This window comes from Wyeomyia smithii, chromosome 3 (genome assembly GCF_029784165.1).
Source record: "Wyeomyia smithii strain HCP4-BCI-WySm-NY-G18 chromosome 3, ASM2978416v1, whole genome shotgun sequence".
NCBI lineage: Eukaryota > Metazoa > Arthropoda > Insecta > Diptera > Culicidae > Wyeomyia > Wyeomyia smithii.
Window position 1 is genome coordinate 268556015 of NC_073696.1, and position 17407 is coordinate 268573421.

At 36.5% G+C, this 17407-nt stretch overlaps 2 protein-coding genes across 6 annotated transcripts in view; one reads left to right on the forward strand and one right to left on the reverse strand.

The window, feature by feature from the left end:
• The window catches only part of LOC129729460 (uncharacterized), a 139419-nt gene that overhangs the window by 96947 nt on the left and 25065 nt on the right, over window positions 1-17407 (reverse strand). The gene's annotated exons all lie outside the window — the stretch shown is intronic.
• The window catches only part of LOC129729457 (uncharacterized), a 53282-nt gene continuing 49070 nt past the window's right edge, over window positions 13196-17407 (forward strand). For 2 of the 5 annotated variants that reach the window (XM_055688037.1, XM_055688041.1), the window contains exon 1: window positions 13208-13531. The gene's annotated coding sequence lies outside the window, so the exon portion shown is untranslated. Of the gene's footprint in view, window positions 13532-13609; window positions 13734-17407 lie in introns of those variants that run through there. The other 3 variants (XM_055688038.1, XM_055688039.1, XM_055688040.1) reach the window with 3 other exon arrangements.

Here is a 17407-nt window from a genome sequence, read left to right on the forward strand (position 1 = left end):
TGTGGCGGTCCGATAATGCCGTTTTGCAAAAAAGTAGTCACAAATTTCCATCATGTTGCGACCGAACCACGGAAGGTGAAGGATGCCTTTTTAGTGTGGAAGTTCTGGGAAATTTGCTACTAACAGATTCCAGGGAGGAAGTTTGTGTCTCAGGATTGATGTGAGTTAATGTTGGATGGCTAGGCTATATGCCATTAACGGTTTAAATTGACGGTTGAAAATACGAAAATTCTTTCTCGTGACATCATATTTGACGTTCACTTTTCGATTTTGCAGCCTTTCAGAGCACTCTGTGTAACAAATAAAAACAAATCTCATTTTAACTGGCATACTGAACTTTTGGTGTTTATTTTGGATAACTAGACTGACTGACTGACTTACATTTTCCATTTTTTCTTAAAGTTTCCGTTTCCAGTTTTAATAGTCAGTTCTGTTGACAAGCTCCCTGTCTTTTTTCCGGGATCTACTCTTGATTGATCAGCCGTTTTTCTTTTTCTAATTTTGCGCTTTTTCTACTACTTTCTTTTCTACTACTTTCTGTTTTTTCTCGTTTTCTTATTACATATTTTTATGTTTTTATGTTTGTCTTACCTATTTTTTATTTTCCATTCAAATTATTTCCTCTTTATATTCTTTTTTCCTATTTCGTTTCTTCTTTATCATTCGTTTTTTTTTTTCTTTTTTCCGCCTATTCATTCAATAGTTCAAGTGTATCTCCCAGTTGGTCATGAGGTACAATGCTAGTCCAACAAGCCAGCCGTCGTAGGTTCGAGTCTCGGCTCGGGAGACACTGTCCTGAATCGGAAAGTAGCACCAGGGCTTTTCTTTTTTCTCTAATTATTTTGACGCATTTTTCCTCATGCTTTTTTACACTCCAAGCTCTTTTCCTATTACAAATTTCCGTCTTTACTCTTACCATTCTAGCTCTTTTCTTTATGATTCTATTATTTCTTTTTATTTTTATGTTTTTCTCATTTATTCTCATTTTTTGCATTTAAATTATAAATCTCTATTCTTTTTTCTTTTCTTTTATTTTTTTCTGTTATTCTTTTTTCACTTTTTTTCTCCTTTATCAGTTCAGTTTTATTGGTGGTTCCTTATTATTTCTTTGTAAGTTTTCTCCATCCGCCTTTTTATTAAACAATTGCATTTTTCTTTTTCTTTTCCTGGTTTCTATTTTGTCTAACTCTCATCAAACTCTGGTTCCTTTTCTTTTTCCCGTTTAGGGTTTTTCATACTGCCTATGTTTTCGCGATTTTTCAGATTCCACGTATCTCTGTCAGTTTTATATCTTTTCGTTTTTCTTCGTTTTATTTGACTGACTGACTGTCTGACTGACTGACTGTCTGTTATATTTAAGATTTTCCTCTCTTCTTTCATCAGATTTTTGATGTTTATTTCTTTTATTTTGCCCTTTTTTATATTTTTCTTTTTATGTAGGACTTTCACTTATTTTTGGTGAAACGTGTAGGGATTTCACTTATTTTTACATTTTTCGATTTCACGATTAACCTTTTTTCCTGTTTCCGACTTGTTTTTTATAGTCTTCATTTCATCTATTTTCTTTTGGCATTCAAATTATTCTCTTTTGTATTCTGTTCTCCTCTTTCGGTTGTCTTTAATCAGCTCGGTTTGTCTCTTGTTTTGGTGTTTTTCCCTTTGCTGGTTCTCTTTATCCGCCTTTGCATTCAACAATTACGTGTCCCTGTTTCTTTTCGCGGGTTCACTTTTCTCCATTTCAATATTGGCTCATTTTCTGTTTACAATTTTTGGTTTCTTGTAATCATGACTCCCTTTTTTCGTGATTTATATCTTCGTCTCCGCTCGTTTCTGTTTTTTCCTTATTATTTTTCAGAGTTAATTTTTTCCAATTTTGTGTTTTTTTTATTTAAGACTTCTGGTTTTTCTCTATTCAATCTGACCATTTTTCTTCGGGTCATGTTTTTTTTCGCCAATTTTTTTCTGATGTCATTCATCTTCACTTTTATTTTTTTTTTTTTTTGTTTCCTGAGTTCACTTCAGCTTTTAATGCAAGGTCTTTTTCACTTGCAGTTTTTTTTTCTAATATTTCAATCTTTTTCTTTCCAGACTTCATTTTTCCTTAATCAGTTTTCATTCAATAATGGCAAATATCTCTTTTTTCTAAATTCTTTGATTTTGTTCAATTTTCTTTTGTTTCAGTTTTGTTATTTTTTATAATCATCTAGGCGGTTTGCTTTTGTGATTTTTGTCGTCTCCATATTCTTCTAGCCAGTTTTCTTCTTCTTCGCTCTTTTCCGTTGTTTTCTTTTTTTGCCAAGTTATTTTCCTTTTTTAATATTTTTATGGTTCTGATCATTTCCCATTGTGATATTTCAGACACTATTTGTTTCCACCAGATTCTATCAACCTTTCTTTACTTCGCTGTTCCTTTTTTCATTCCTTAAGGTCAGTTTTCTCTAATTTGCCCTTGATTTTAATTCTTCTCCTCTTTTAGTGTTTTTCCAAATAGTTTCACCGATTTCTTATTTTGAATACTTCGTTTTTCCTTCATCACTTTTTCATTCTTTTTTTCTCCGCAGAAAGCTAGACGCTTTTTTTATTGAAGATGAGTTTTCTCTCTCTAATTTTTATTTCTCCTTTCATTTTTTGTTATCATTTTGACACATTCTTTTCGTGATTTGTCATTCCTCATATTTCTCTTGCCAGCTATATTTGTCTTCGCTTTTTTCGGCTTGTTTTACTCTTTCTAGAATTCAGTTTTCCATTTTTCTTGTTTTTTTATATCTTTTGCTCTTCTTTTCAGACTATAGTTTTCTTTACCGCTTTCCCTTTTATCTATCACTCAATTCCACTTCGCTTTTTTTATCTGCTGAGTTCACTTTCCATCAATTTGCCCGTATTTTGAGCAATTTTCTACTTTTTTTCCAAATATTTTCGTGATTTTTCAGATTTCGTTTTTCCTTCATCATTTTTCAGTTTTCATTCGATGATTGCATTTCTATTTTTACATTCCCAAATTTATTGTTCTCTAATTTTCTACCAATTTGGGCTCGTTTTGTTTCTCTAGTTTTGTTTTTGATTCGCGATTCGCGATTTTCACAAGTTTTCTTCGCTCTCGCTTTTTTCCATTTTTTCCTGTTCCTTTTTCTATTTTTCCGATTGCTTTTTCTATTTTAAATTAGTTTTTTTTTGTCTTTTAATCACTAACTTCTCTTTCTCTACTTCATATTTCTTTTTCAAATTTCCTGAGGTTAAAATAAAGCCTTGGTGCTACATTTCGGATTCGGAACTTGATTATCTGTTTATTTATAACAGACTTCGCAGCCGAGTTTTTAGTGTACATGACAATCTAATTTGTCCATGATTCTAGCTCTTTTCCTTTTTGATTTTTTTTTTTTTTTTTGATAATTTGATGTTTTTTTTTTTTTGACTAATTTTTTAGACTTCATATTATCTACTCCTTTTCTCCACACTGGAAGGTTACACTTTTTTCATTACCCCTTCTATGTTTCATTTGTTCCGTACACATTTATTAATGTTAAAGGAAATATTTGAACTTTAGCTAGGGAAAAATTGACGTTATAGATGACGACTTCGAACTGAATTTCAGAAGATTTAATGGTTCTCTTGTAATTATCATAGGATTTTTAAATACGATCTAAGCTATATTTTGTCCTGCTGAAATCCGTTTTTATAGATATTTTAAACACAGGTTTTGCCCTAGTGCTCAAACTGAAATGAATGGAAAATTATAGCTTTTTTAACATTCCTGTTAATTTTGAGACCATAGTAAACTCAGAAGTGCGTCAAAAGGCCGCTGAAGAATTGCGAGCAAACGAGGGCAAACTTCATTTAAGTTCCTGAAGACTTTACACACTTCCGGGCTGGATGTGGGACCAAAATTCACAGGAACGGTTAAAAAGCTATGAAACTTCATTTATTTCCAGTTTGAGCTGTAGGTCAAACCTGTGTCAACAAATGGTCTACAAAAAGAAACAAAAAAAATTCGCTCGAGTTGATACTTGAGAAAAAATGAAAGATTATAACTTTTTACCCGTTCCTGAGCTTGAAAGACTGTAGTCTATATGCATTTTAAAAAAATAAATCTTGCATTGTATTCATTTAAATTTTAATTTCATATACATACACACGAAATCGGCATTTCCGATTAATTTAAGTTCAAATTACCCATCATAATATTGCAAAGTAAACAATGCTTCGGATCCAGCTTTCCCTGCAAAATCGTCGCCCCAGGACTAACCGCAGATTGATGCACATCCGATTGAAGTGATTTTATTTTTCAACCTCCATGGAGTGCGTTAGTTGTATCAACATCGAAACGAAAACATAAAAAAACGCAAACAATTTTGATGAATAATCGATTTGGCCAGATCCTTTAGGGGCAATTATTTCATATCTGATTATTGAATCCACAAACCGACAATGTGGATTTTTCGAATGTTTTTCAAACCGGCGTGGAGTTGCGTGCTCTTCCTTCCGCTCTCGATACAAACGCAGATAATCCTTTTAATGGTGTTTCCGTGCGATAATAGCCGAAGCGGTTAATGAATTTACATTTTTCAATATTTGCACTTTAAGCGAATCAGGTTTTTTGTTTTACCTTTGAACAGGGTCGGTTATCACAAACGAACGTTTTGCATATTGAGGTTTTTCGAGCATCCTTTTATGAGTTCGGTTAATATGATGAATTATACTCCTGCCCCGAAAGCGTTAGGTAGAATGCGCTTTTTCGGTCCCGTTAATCTTGGTAAATTCACTCCTTTGAACGTTTCCCGGCAATGCCACCGGACGGTAGAATGTGCATCAACACTGTAGCGTGGAGACAAACAATGTGGTAAGTTAACTGTTCGCAATTAGTTTGATTTACTGCTTAATTTGCCAGCCGTAGAAACTTGGTGATAAAATGCTTTACGAAAAATTTACAGTCTTCATTCCTGGATTAAATATCCGCAGATTTCACCAGCAAAATATAACATATCAGTAGAAATTTCACAATTCGATATAGCAGAAAACAAAAGCTACAGGACAGAGTGTGTCGATTTTTACTAGACTAGTTTTCCTGTCTCCCTGGCTATTTTCGATAGCAAAAATATCGTAACAACTTGATAATTATCTTTTGAAGACTCAATTGGGACCAGAAAAAAAAGTATATAAGCTAAGGGAGGAAACAGTATGACAACCGTCACTCCAACTTTGCTGACGGCTATTTATACTTGCCCTCCTATCGACGGCAAAAATTGATGAAGTAGGAGGAAATTGGATTGAAACTGACAGAAACTGATAACTACAGAGAAGGAAACGTTGAATGACTGTATCACACACAAGCTCCAGTCACACGAGACTAACATCATTTATTATTATCGAATTCATCATTTTCATCGCATGATTTCGCATCCCAGAAGAAAGGGGTGATGTGACGCAAAGTATTCTCATTTCAATTGAACCATAGCATCGTGTTTGCCATTCAATCTATCAGCCCACCAGCCACTAAAGAGTAGAAAGTAACATACCTCCAGCACCGGTTTTTTTCTCTTCTATTGTTCCGAATCTTGGAACTTTATTGTACCCTGTTTTGATTGATTGCCCGCGTGTTGGTTGCTTTCCTCCGAGTCGACCGGGTGCAACATCTGACCAAGAGTTTTTTTTCTCTGTTCCTTACCTCTCCAGTCAGCTAACAAAATGGACATTATTCACGCCATCCATCGGTTCAGCATTTTTCGCCTGGGCTACAGTGCCGAAGGCAGAATTCGGAATAAATCAGCCATTAGCGCGTCTGGCGGGACGGGACAAACAGGACAGGTAATAAATCCGGTACGATTTATTTAATTAATTCTTCATATTTTTCTCGGCTGCCGTACTCTTATTTCGGTAGGGCCCACTTTGAAAGCGAAAGTGGTAAAGCAGAAAGGTACGAAATTACCAGCAGTCACGAACGGTGTTATTGGACCGTGCCATTTCCGTTGGATAGAATTAGTTTGGTTCCATACTGGATGACGACGACGACAAACTAAGAACGTGGTGATGACTAATGGTTTCGAGTGTGTTGTGATGTGGGTAATTTCAAGGACAGTCGAAAGGTGAGTGCCGATCGAGGTGGAATTAATCGTCTCAACTGGGCAAAATTGGAGGATTGGGCGTAAGGCTAAGAATTACGAACTGAGAGCTTTTAGGATTCGCTATCTAATTATGTTCTAATTATTGAGCGGAGAAAAAATGCGGTAGAAACATTCTAACTTTAGATATTTATTCATTTCTTAATTCCACCAATCTTCTCCACTGCAATGCAGAGTGATGGAGACGCACGATAACTAATGTGGACATCATTAGTGATTAGGGGTTGGTAATTTTTATAGCCCCATTCGCTACTTCTTGTGGTTCTTCGTGGCATTGTGGTCAACCCACTTTGCCAAAAAAAAAAACATTTTTTCTCCATAGTTGGCACAGAGAACAAGTTTGTGATTGATCGTTCAGTATAATAAGTCAATCACTATTAATCTACATTTCGATCAACAGTAATCGGTTAAGAGTTACTATTCTTAATTACGAAGTTTTAATCAAAACGGTAATACAAAGAGGAAGAGAAAAGGTTAGAATGGTTAGAGAAAAAAACGAAAATTTTAAATAGGAAAAGAACTCGGAAAATGGAAAAATGAAGTCAAGAACAGAAAAAGGAAATATGTAGTCTGGAAAATCATAAAAAGGAAGCGTCAAAATGATTAGAAAAAAAGGAAAGCCCAATTGCCACATTTCGATTTGGAACAGTGTCTCCAGAGCCGACTCAGCAGTGCGTCGAAATTACACTGAATAGATGCCCGCCGGGTTTGTCGCTTCTGCGTTGCGTTACGGGAAGACATCATTTAAGTTTCTAAAGACTTTACGATTTTGAATTGGGCAGAAGCAAAATTCACAGAAATGGTTGGAAAACTAGGATCTTTTATTTTTGCCGATTGAAGCGACAAGGCCGGCGAACAAATATTCTGCGTGTTTTTGGCGCACTTCTGAGCCAAATTTCACAGGAATAGTTATAAAGCTTTAATCCTTAATTATTTCCTACTTGAGCTCTAGGGCAAAAGCCAGAGGTTAAAATTTCCATCGATTTCAGCAGGAAAAAATATAACAATTATAAAAGTTCAAGCCTTCAATGGAATAAAAATGAATTGAAACTTGATTAAAAAAATGAATTCTGAAAAACTAGAAAAAAACGGTCATATTATTTGGAAAAAAAATAAGAAGGGAAGGACCTACAATTGAAGGAAAATTAGAGAGAACTGACCTTAGAAAAAGAAAACAGGCAAATGTAGTAGAGAAGAGAAACTGGTAGAATAAAAATAAAGTCTGAGAAGTAACGAAAAGTGAAGATCAGAATCATTAGAAAAAAAATTAAAATAGGGAAAAACTTGGAAAAAGAAAAATGAAAACAACGTAAAAAAGTAAAGACGCAGAAAACCATATGAAATTATTTAGTGAAAACTGAAAACTGGATATTTAAAACAAATACAAAGTGGAAAAGAGCTAAAATTAAGGGTAAATTGGAGAAAAGTGAACAGTGAATAAAAAAGGGAAAAGTAGATTAGGAAAAGAGAAACTGGTACAGGAAAAATAAAGTTTGAAAAAGCACGAAGATAAAAGGTCAGAATCATTAGAAAAAAAAAACGAAAATTTTAAATAAGAAAAGGTCTTTAAAAAAGAGAGAAGGAAAAAAACAGAGAAAAACAGAGGAGAAGAAAATTGATAGATAAAATGTCTGAGTCTGAAAAAATCATGAAAATAAAGCGTAAAAAAAGCGTAAAAAAATTAGGAAAATGAAAGAAACTGAGCTAAGATTGGGAGCAAATTGGAGAAAAACGAACTCGAGAAAATAAGGAGAGAAAGGCAATTGTTGAATGAAAAGATGGATAGAGAAAACTGTTGAGGAAAAAATAGATCCATTGAAATAGAGACACACGGAACTGATAAAGTACAAAAAAGGAATACAAGAAAGGAAATAATTTCAACTTGAAATTGGAAAATAGATCAGAAAAAAATAAAAAAAATGTATAATAAAATCACGAAGAGAGAAAGGACTGAATGATTGTAAAAAATATGAGAACATCAAAAAGGAAGAAACAAAAAAAAATTAAACGGAAAGGAGCGTAAAAATGAGAAATTAACTCGAGAAACAAATAAGAAAACGAATGAAACAAGTGAAAAAGATGCGAAGTCTAGAAAAATTACGAAAGGAAAGCATAAAATGAACCAAAGCTGGAGAAAGAAAATAAGCAAAAATTGAAAAAATTTGAAGAAGTTAACTCAGAAGAAGAAAACGGAGAATGCAGTCGTTGAATGAGAAGCCGGATAACGATAATTGGTAAAGGACCCACTAAAAAAGGAACAAACCGAACTGATAAAGGTAAAAAGAAAGAGTAAAATTGAATACCAAGAGGGAATAAGTTGAAAACAGAATAAGAAAACAGATCGGAAAAAAAACATATAAATAAATGAGGTATTTAATAAAACCATAAAGAAAAAGGTAAGAATAATTAGAGACAAAAAACGAAAATTTGGAAAGAACTCGAAAATTGAAAAATGAGCACAATAGAAGAAAAAGGAAAAAGAACGAAAAATCGTGTAGACGAAGAAAAATGATAGAAAAAAAAAACAAAACTAGAGAAAAAAGAGCTACATTGCGAAGCAATGGGATAAAAGTGAACTCGGAAAAATTAAAAGAGAAAAGCAATTGTTGAATGAAAACTTCTGAATGAAAACTAAGTGATGAAAAACTGTCTGACAAGTCAAAAACAAGATCAAAATATTTGGAAATAAACTTTATGAGGAAAAAAGCCAATATTAGGGCATATTGAAGAAAAGTGAACTAAGGAAAGGAAAAAGTACATGAGTGACAAGAAAAAAGGAAATTGATTAAAATAAATGAAGTTTGAAAAAAAAAGAAAAGATTAGAATGTCGAGAAAAAAATTAAAACCGGAAAACAACCCGAAAATTGGAAAAATGATTGGTAAACGGTAAAAAAACGGAAAAGCGCAAGAAGAAGAAAACTGGTGGAGGAAATATGATGTATGAAAAAACAATTGGAAAAATAAAATGAGTTCAAATTAGGAGGAAATAGGAAGGAAGTTAACTTGGGTAATTATACAGGAACGAATCATTGAACAAAAGGCGTATAAAAAAATAGCGGAAGCAACCATGGAAAAGACACAAACCAAACTGATAAAAGAAAAAGAAAGAATACAAAAGGAAATAATTTGAATGCAAAATAATAAAATAGATCAGAAAAATATAGAAATGAAAAAGTATATAAAGAAAGCATGGAGGAAAAAAATAAGAATAATTAGAGAAAATAAAGAAAATTCAAAATAGGAAAAAAAATTGGAACTTAAAAACTTAATTCAAGAAAAGGGAAAGGTACAAGCGGAAAAGAGCGAAGTCGAGGAAAGCTGGTGAGGGAAATATGAAGACTATAAAATCTAGAGAAAAAAGTGTCTAAGGGATTGAAAAAACAGGCAATTAGAGAAAAGTGAACTTGGAAAAGAAAACGATATATATAAGTTACGAAAAAAATCCGTCAGTCAGTCAGTCAGTCAGTCAGTCAGTCAGTCAGTCAGTCAGTCAGTCAGTCAGTCAGTCAGTCAGTCAGTCAGTCAGTCAGTCAGTCAGTCAGTCAGTCAGTCAGTCAGTCAGTCAGTCAGTCAGTCAGTCAGTCAGTCAGTCAGTCAGTCAGTCAGTCAGTCAGTCAGTCAGTCAGTCAGTCAGTCAGTCAGTCAGTCAGTCAGTCAGTCAGTCAGTCAGTCAGTCAGTCAGTCAGTCAGTCAGTCAGTCAGTCAGTCAGTCAGTCAGTCAGTCAGTCAGTCAGTCAGTCAGTCAGTCAGTCAGTCAGTCAGTCAGTCAGTCAGTCAGTCAGTCAGTCAGTCAGTCAGTCAGTCAGTCAGTCAGTCAGTCAGTCAGTCAGTCAGTCAGTCAGTCAGTCAGTCAGTCAGTCAGTCAGTCAGTCAGTCAGTCAGTCAGTCAGTCAGTCAGTCAGTCAGTCAGTCAGTCAGTCAGTCAGTCAGTCAGTCAGTCAGTCAGTCAGTCAGTCAGTCAGTCAGTCAGTCAGTCAGTCAGTCAGTCAGTCAGTCAGTCAGTCAGTCAGTCAGTCAGTCAGTCAGTCAGTCAGTCAGTCAGTCAGTCAGTCAGTCAGTCAGTCAGTCAGTCAGTCAGTCAGTCAGTCAGTCAGTCAGTCAGTCAGTCAGTCAGTCAGTCAGTCAGTCAGTCAGTCAGTCAGTCAGTCAGTCAGTCAGTCAGTCAGTCAGTCAGTCAGTCAGTCAGTCAGTCAGTCAGTCAGTCAGTCAGTCAGTCAGTCAGTCAGTCAGTCAGTCAGTCAGTCAGTCAGTCAGTCAGTCAGTCAGTCAGTCAGTCAGTCAGTCAGTCAGTCAGTCAGTCAGTCAGTCAGTCAGTCAGTCAGTCAGTCAGTCAGTCAGTCAGTCAGTCAGTCAGTCAGTCAGTCAGTCAGTCAGTCAGTCAGTCAGTCAGTCAGTCAGTCAGTCAGTCAGTCAGTCAGTCAGTCAGTCAGTCAGTCAGTCAGTCAGTCAGTCAGTCAGTCAGTCAGTCAGTCAGTCAGTCAGTCAGTCAGTCAGTCAGTCAGTCAGTCAGTCAGTCAGTCAGTCAGTCAGTCAGTCAGTCAGTCAGTCAGTCAGTCAGTCAGTCAGTCAGTCAGTCAGTCAGTCAGTCAGTCAGTCAGTCAGTCAGTCAGTCAGTCAGTCAGTCAGTCAGTCAGTCAGTCAGTCAGTCAGTCAGTCAGTCAGTCAGTCAGTCAGTCAGTCAGTCAGTCAGTCAGTCAGTCAGTCAGTCAGTCAGTCAGTCAGTCAGTCAGTCAGTCAGTCAGTCAGTCAGTCAGTCAGTCAGTCAGTCAGTCAGTCAGTCAGTCAGTCAGTCAGTCAGTCAGTCAGTCAGTCAGTCAGTCAGTCAGTCAGTCAGTCAGTCAGTCAGTCAGTCAGTCAGTCAGTCAGTCAGTCAGTCAGTCAGTCAGTCAGTCAGTCAGTCAGTCAGTCAGTCAGTTAGTCAGTCAGTCAGTCAGTCAGTCAGTAGCGACTATGAACTCAACTTTTCACTAATTTACCATTGTAATATACTGGTGGTCAAAATTCATTCAGTGGTATGCATTTGTAGAGGACACATTTTCGTTACACTTTTCACAGCATGCCATGTTAGATGTAGTCCTACATAAAAAAAACGAATCATAACAGGTTTTGGTATCTAAGTTTTTTTCTAAAAGTATTGAATCTTATAAGAACATTTAACAATGAACAGTTTTGTCTTTTTTGTGATATTGATCTGAACTTTACCTAATTTTGAGTACAGAATCGAGAGAATCGAACATCACAGAAATGGTTAAAAAAAAGCTATGACCTTTCATTTTTTTGTCGACAAGTTGTCAGAGCTCAAAATAAATGAATAAGTGAACACAAAACTTCAATTCTCAATTCTGTAACCTCATAGTACTTTCAAAATCAAGAATAAAAATTGTTTTTATTTTTCATTTATAAACATGTTTTTTTATCTACCAATTCCAAAAATCTAAATTGAATTCTCCTAAAACTATGTAGTGGTTTTGGAATAATCTTTCACGACGCTTCCCACGCCCAAGTGGATGAATCCAGTACGATAAGTGCGGAAATGCTGCCAACTTCACAAGTTTGTTAAAAAATGAGGATCGCATATAGTTTCATCAACCTTCACGGGCTGGATATTCCATAAGTACTAGTGGTGATAGTGATTCGTATGTACAACGTAACACAATTTCATCTTTCGCAGCCTACATTGAGAGCATCATCGAAGGATGTGTTCGCACGTTTACAGCACCAGGATCGAATTTCCAATTTCAGCTGAAGGACGGAAGATGTTTGCTACACTGCACATCGCGGTGTGTCACTTGCCGTCATCATCATCATCATCATTGTCGTCACCATCATCGTCATTATTAAACTAGTACATAGCTGCTTTGCGACTAGACCTGGAAGATTTTAATTGATCCATGAACAGCTGAAAGTCCGTCCACGGTGATAGCGGTTACTGTGTGGAAATGTGCATTTAATATAGATCGTCCCGGCGTCCGGTGTGCGAACCGAAAATAATCCGCAGAAATGGTAGATCATAAAGCAGATGATGAGGACGTGGGGAGGGGAGGAATATCCACGATGTTTCGCAAACATATCGCTACATGGCAACAAATTTTGTCCGGCGGCAATCGATTAGGTTTGCATTGTACACGCGTACATGGTGTCCGCCCACTTCGCGGGTTGAGCGAACGATCCGGATGTGTTAAAATATTATGGTGAAACCCGGCTAGGCAGTCGACGATTTTGAGCGCTTATTAGGGAACGGTTTCCCGGAATAGTTTTCAATGAATTTAATTGCCAACTGAACTCAAAAAGACACAGATTTGTACAGGTTAGGGTGGTTAATTAATTGGATTCCTCCAATTGCAGTCTTTAGTCGACTGCAAAGCTGAGATTATTCTTCAATTTGATAAATCATATTTGTAAAACTAATATTTCCCTTGGTTATGAGAAGCACCTCTGTTATTACTGATGCGTTTAGTAATTGTGATGAAACTACTATCCAATTGATTCATTTGCTTGAACGATTGGTAAATGGTGGCTTCAGCTGATAGAGTCAATGATGATGACGCTGACGGCTGCACACCGTAGCCGAATTCAAATCCGTATTATACGAGCCATCACGTACTTTGCACGTCTCCGGATAAGCTTGCCGGAATCTGGTCAATTCAGAATATATAAATAATGGATTATAACGCGAATGGAGCATCGTTATTACTTCTGAAACACGCATAGTCTAAACTGTTATCAACTGACTTCCACATAAAGTTTTTGAGACACAAAACTGTAACTTCTTAGAGTTTTGAATTGAGGCTACGCAGTCTAATGCCAATCATTATCATTCTTTCAATAAAATTAATAAATTTTTTCATGTATTAGGACTAGTGAATCTTCTTTATTCACCACAGTCATGCATTTTCCAGTGAGCAAAAGCTCACAACCGGTCAAACCAGCATAACTCACTGGAAAATGCACCTTTTTCCAGAGCGCCGGGAGAACTGTGGCAGTGGGAGCGAATAACGAGTGCTCTCACCCGAGAACTAACCGATGCGGTAAGGCTTGGAAAAGCCAACCGAACCGTCCGCGAGCTTACCAGAGTCATTCATATTTCATCGGACCAGTTTCGTTCGAATCGTGATTCGAAAAGGACGCACACCGTGTAAGTTTCGCGCCGAGTAGTCGAGACGATTTTTTTTGCGTTTACTTGCATATCAACACGAACCTGCAAGGTCCGAAGGATTGTAAAAAATAGCGAACAGCCGTGTGAAAGCAGTGTTCCCTGCTACCATCTTGCTTACCTGCTGCTGCACACCGTCGGCAACACCTGCGTTCATGTTTTGGGTCAGCCCTTTCCCGTTACGTCGAAGTGCAGCGAGTGAAAAAAGGGCCTAATGAAAGCATCATCGTTTCCTTCGGGAAGAGAAGTGGACATACAACGGTACGTTTGTGTGTGGGGGAGACGGGGAGTAGTTTGCGTTGCCGATTTTTTTTTTTTCAAACTCTCTCCCTGTTCGTGATTCGTCATCACTCGGAGAAGAACAATAGCAAATATCGATTTCCATCGGCCAAGTGGACAAAGGTGGTCACCGTTTGGTTCTAAATGAGTAATTCGAACATCAAACTGAACTGAGCGAATTCAGGTGAATGTGTGCAAAATTGTAATCTAGAAAACCGGGAAAATTCGACGGTGGTGCAGAATACTCCCATCCTAACAGGGTTCGGTTAGAGCGACGACGACGGACGGACGGTGTCATATAGCGTGAATAGTTGGAGCGTCGAGTTATGCGTTTTAATTGGTTTCCTCGTTTGATGATGACGCCTACCAACCCGCGTGGTGGGTGGATGGCTGTGGGTGGCGTGGTAAATGTGGGTGGATTAAGTGGCTTCGTCGTCGTTGAAAGCTGGGAATCAAGCAAAGCGGATTGAAAGGTTGAACGACAGACTTTACAGTTCTACGGGTATCACGGATGTACTGCTGTTTGTTTATTTTTTTTTTCGCCCGCCGATCGGAGTGAGTACAGGCTGCAAAAGAAGCCGGTACCAGCGCCATGTCATTAACGGATTAGTACCGTTCCAATCGACAAAACAATAGCGTCGGGCAAAATTAATACTGTTGTTTTGCCCCCGGGGGAAGTAATCCAAGTAATGAGGGAACGATTCACTTTGTTTGGCATGAAACGCCGATATGTTATGATTGACGTGAAAGGATTTATTTATTTTACTATACTGTGGGTCAAAGTGCTACTGTACTGAATGCGGTATGTACATTGCAATCAGATTGCGGTTACTATTTACTGTAATTTACAATGGATGTATGTATTATTTTTTTCCACAATTTCAACAATGCCTTCTATAATAGTTTTTTATGCACACACACAATGCCACGAACGTAGCTCTACAGCAGAGAAAGATATGGAGGACGCTCTGATATCATTTTCAAAAGTTTATTCTGAAATCCTTTGATGCATCTTCTTCCTGGTTGCACAATAACTTGTTCACATGGAGAATACATATAGCATTGCTGGTCTAAATATTTGTTTGTACATCAACAATTTATTCTTGAGACAAAATCTACAATTCGTGTTGATAAGACATAAACATTTTGCATACTTATTGCACTTCGATTGGAAATTCTCAATGTGCTCTTTAAAAGTAATATCAATGTCAGAAATTAAGTAGTGAACTTAATCAAACCACAGATTTAAGACCCCACCGTTCACCTTAGTAACGTGATTATTGGTGGGTTTGGAAATTAAAACCCTTGGCTTATAAGGTGAAACAATTAATTGTGTTTTTGTAGCATTAGGAGAAATCTTCCATTTCCGTAAATATGAAAAAAATATATCTTAACTTTTTTGCAGCCGACTGCATAAGGTTTGTTTCTTTTAGAATTTGGCCGCATACAATTTCCGATTTCTCCATGAGGAAATAACGTTCTAAGTTGGAAAAAATAGGGTTTTGCAGAGTTCTTATTTAAATTCAAGGAAAGAATGCAAGAAAAAATATTTGCATGCTGTTCTGATGAATTCTCGAACTTTTCGTCGAATACCTCCCATCAATTTCTGGACCATCAACCGTATCGCTCTTTTTTTCAACACTTTGCCATATCAGATGATGTTTTGATTTACGCTTGACTATTGCCCAATATCTTGCGATGGGACGAATAACTTAACTTAACTTTTCAACGCGTGTACCAATCCTGACGAAAATTTCACCACTAAGTAAACAAACCTTCCAGATCAAAACGCTGTCATTAATTTCTCGGTACGATAATTAGAGGCGCTGCAGTAAATAAAAGGAAACGGCCAAATACTAAGTGGAACAAACCTTATGACACGAAAGCTTTTTCTTACGAACATGCTTGCTTCATCACAAAACACAGGTTTCTCACATACTGGTGGTAAATTAGGAGAATCAGAAGTAAAAACAACTGTGTAATTTTTCTGCTCGATAGGTGGAACTAAATTTTTGCGCCCGATTTTTAAAGTTTCCATACAATTTTATAGGGAAAAATCCGGTTTTTCAAAACTTATTCTCTAGAGATGTCCAGTTGGCTCCTGAAAATATAACAATACATGATATTTGTGGGAAATTTTCTCGGGAGAAACTTTTCTGAAGACCGTGTAGCTGCAGGAGTATTGCTAGAAAAATTCAATGGTGAGCCGTTTGTCAGATATTCAATCAGTTTGAGGGAAATAACTATTTTTACCAGCATCGTAGCGCCTTACAGTCTTCAGAAGAGTTTTTCCCAGGAAAATTTCCTATAAATATCATGAATCAGTATGTTATTGTGGGTCAACTGGAAATATCTAGAGAATAAATTTTGAAAAAGTGGTTTGTCCCATTTAAAATCGTATGGAAACTTCAAAAATTGGACGCAAAAATGTAGTTCTACCGATCGATCTGAAAAGGTAAACAGTTGTTATAGGACCCATAAGCAGCACGAAAAGTGCATCGGAGCGAAAAAATAACACCATCGGTTTTTTTCCCATATAACCGTGTCCCAGTCTAATGTGCATATAGTTTTGAGTATTTTGAACTGATTTTATCTCGTGAATCCGACCTCTTAAAAAGTTGCTGTTTTCAGTAAAGATGTTTAGGAAGTCGATGGTTTTTATTTAATGTTTCGAAAGCAATTGAAGGAATTACTAGCCGATGTTAAATTGCATATAGAGTATTTTGAAAATAGTTTATCTCATAAATCCAACTTCTTAGGAAGCTGTGGTCTTCATCAAAATTTTTCAAAAGGCTGATAGTTCAGTTCGGATTTCTGTTACAACATGGTGCTAGTGTGCATAAGTTATCAGTACTTTGTACTTACATTAACTCGTAAACTCAATCGCTTAGAAAGTTTTGGTCTTCAATAAAGTTGTTCAGGAGGTCAGGGACTTTTCGTTTGGTTGGAAGAGTCATGCCATGCTACTTCGCAAATCGATCGATGATATTTTCAAATTTCGCTCAAACTTTTCACACTTGTTTCTTTTTGATAATAAGGTCATTTTATGATATCCGCTGTTCATATTGACTCACGACCGCTGCTTCAAAAGGGCCTACCCAAAAATTTGACTGATAGATAAATTGTCTATATCAGAAAAACGGTTTGTTTGATTGCAATAGTGTCTTCGGCAAAGTTGTAGGTAAAATTACGTTACCCAAATTAATCGACCTAGCGCAGCGGTGAGACCCAGCCTTTCTCATTCAAAGCTATTATTTGTTTAAATAGATTTACACGAACAACTAGACCCTAGACCTTTCATTTGACGCTAATTTTGAGGAAATTGGTTCAGCCACCTCTGAGAAAAGTGATTGAGTTTGAGTTGTCTTAGGAATATGTTTTTTTTTTTTCATAGCAGAATTTCACAAACATAACAAGCAAAGTAAAAGTCAGATTCCAAAAAAATCAATAAGGTCTTATGGGGCAAGTAAACCTTCCATATAACATTGATTTTATGAAAATCCGTCAAGCCATCTCTGAGAAACATGAGTGAGATTAAATAGTCTCCAGAACACGTTTCTTACAATATCATTTGAAAAACATGTCCAATCTTCATAAATTTCAAAACTTGAGGGTTCTTTAGGTAGCCCGTTCATATATGTATAACCAGTTTTGTTAAAATCTGTTGTGCAGTTTCTGAGATAATGAACTTTCGTGATTTTCACATTTTGATAAATAGCATACAAACTAAAAATCCGATTCGGTCCAGTCATCTCTGAAAAAATCGAGTGATATTGAAAAGTTGCACATACACACACATACACACACAAACAGAAAATGCTCAGCTCGTCGAACTGAGTCGAGTGATATATGCCATTC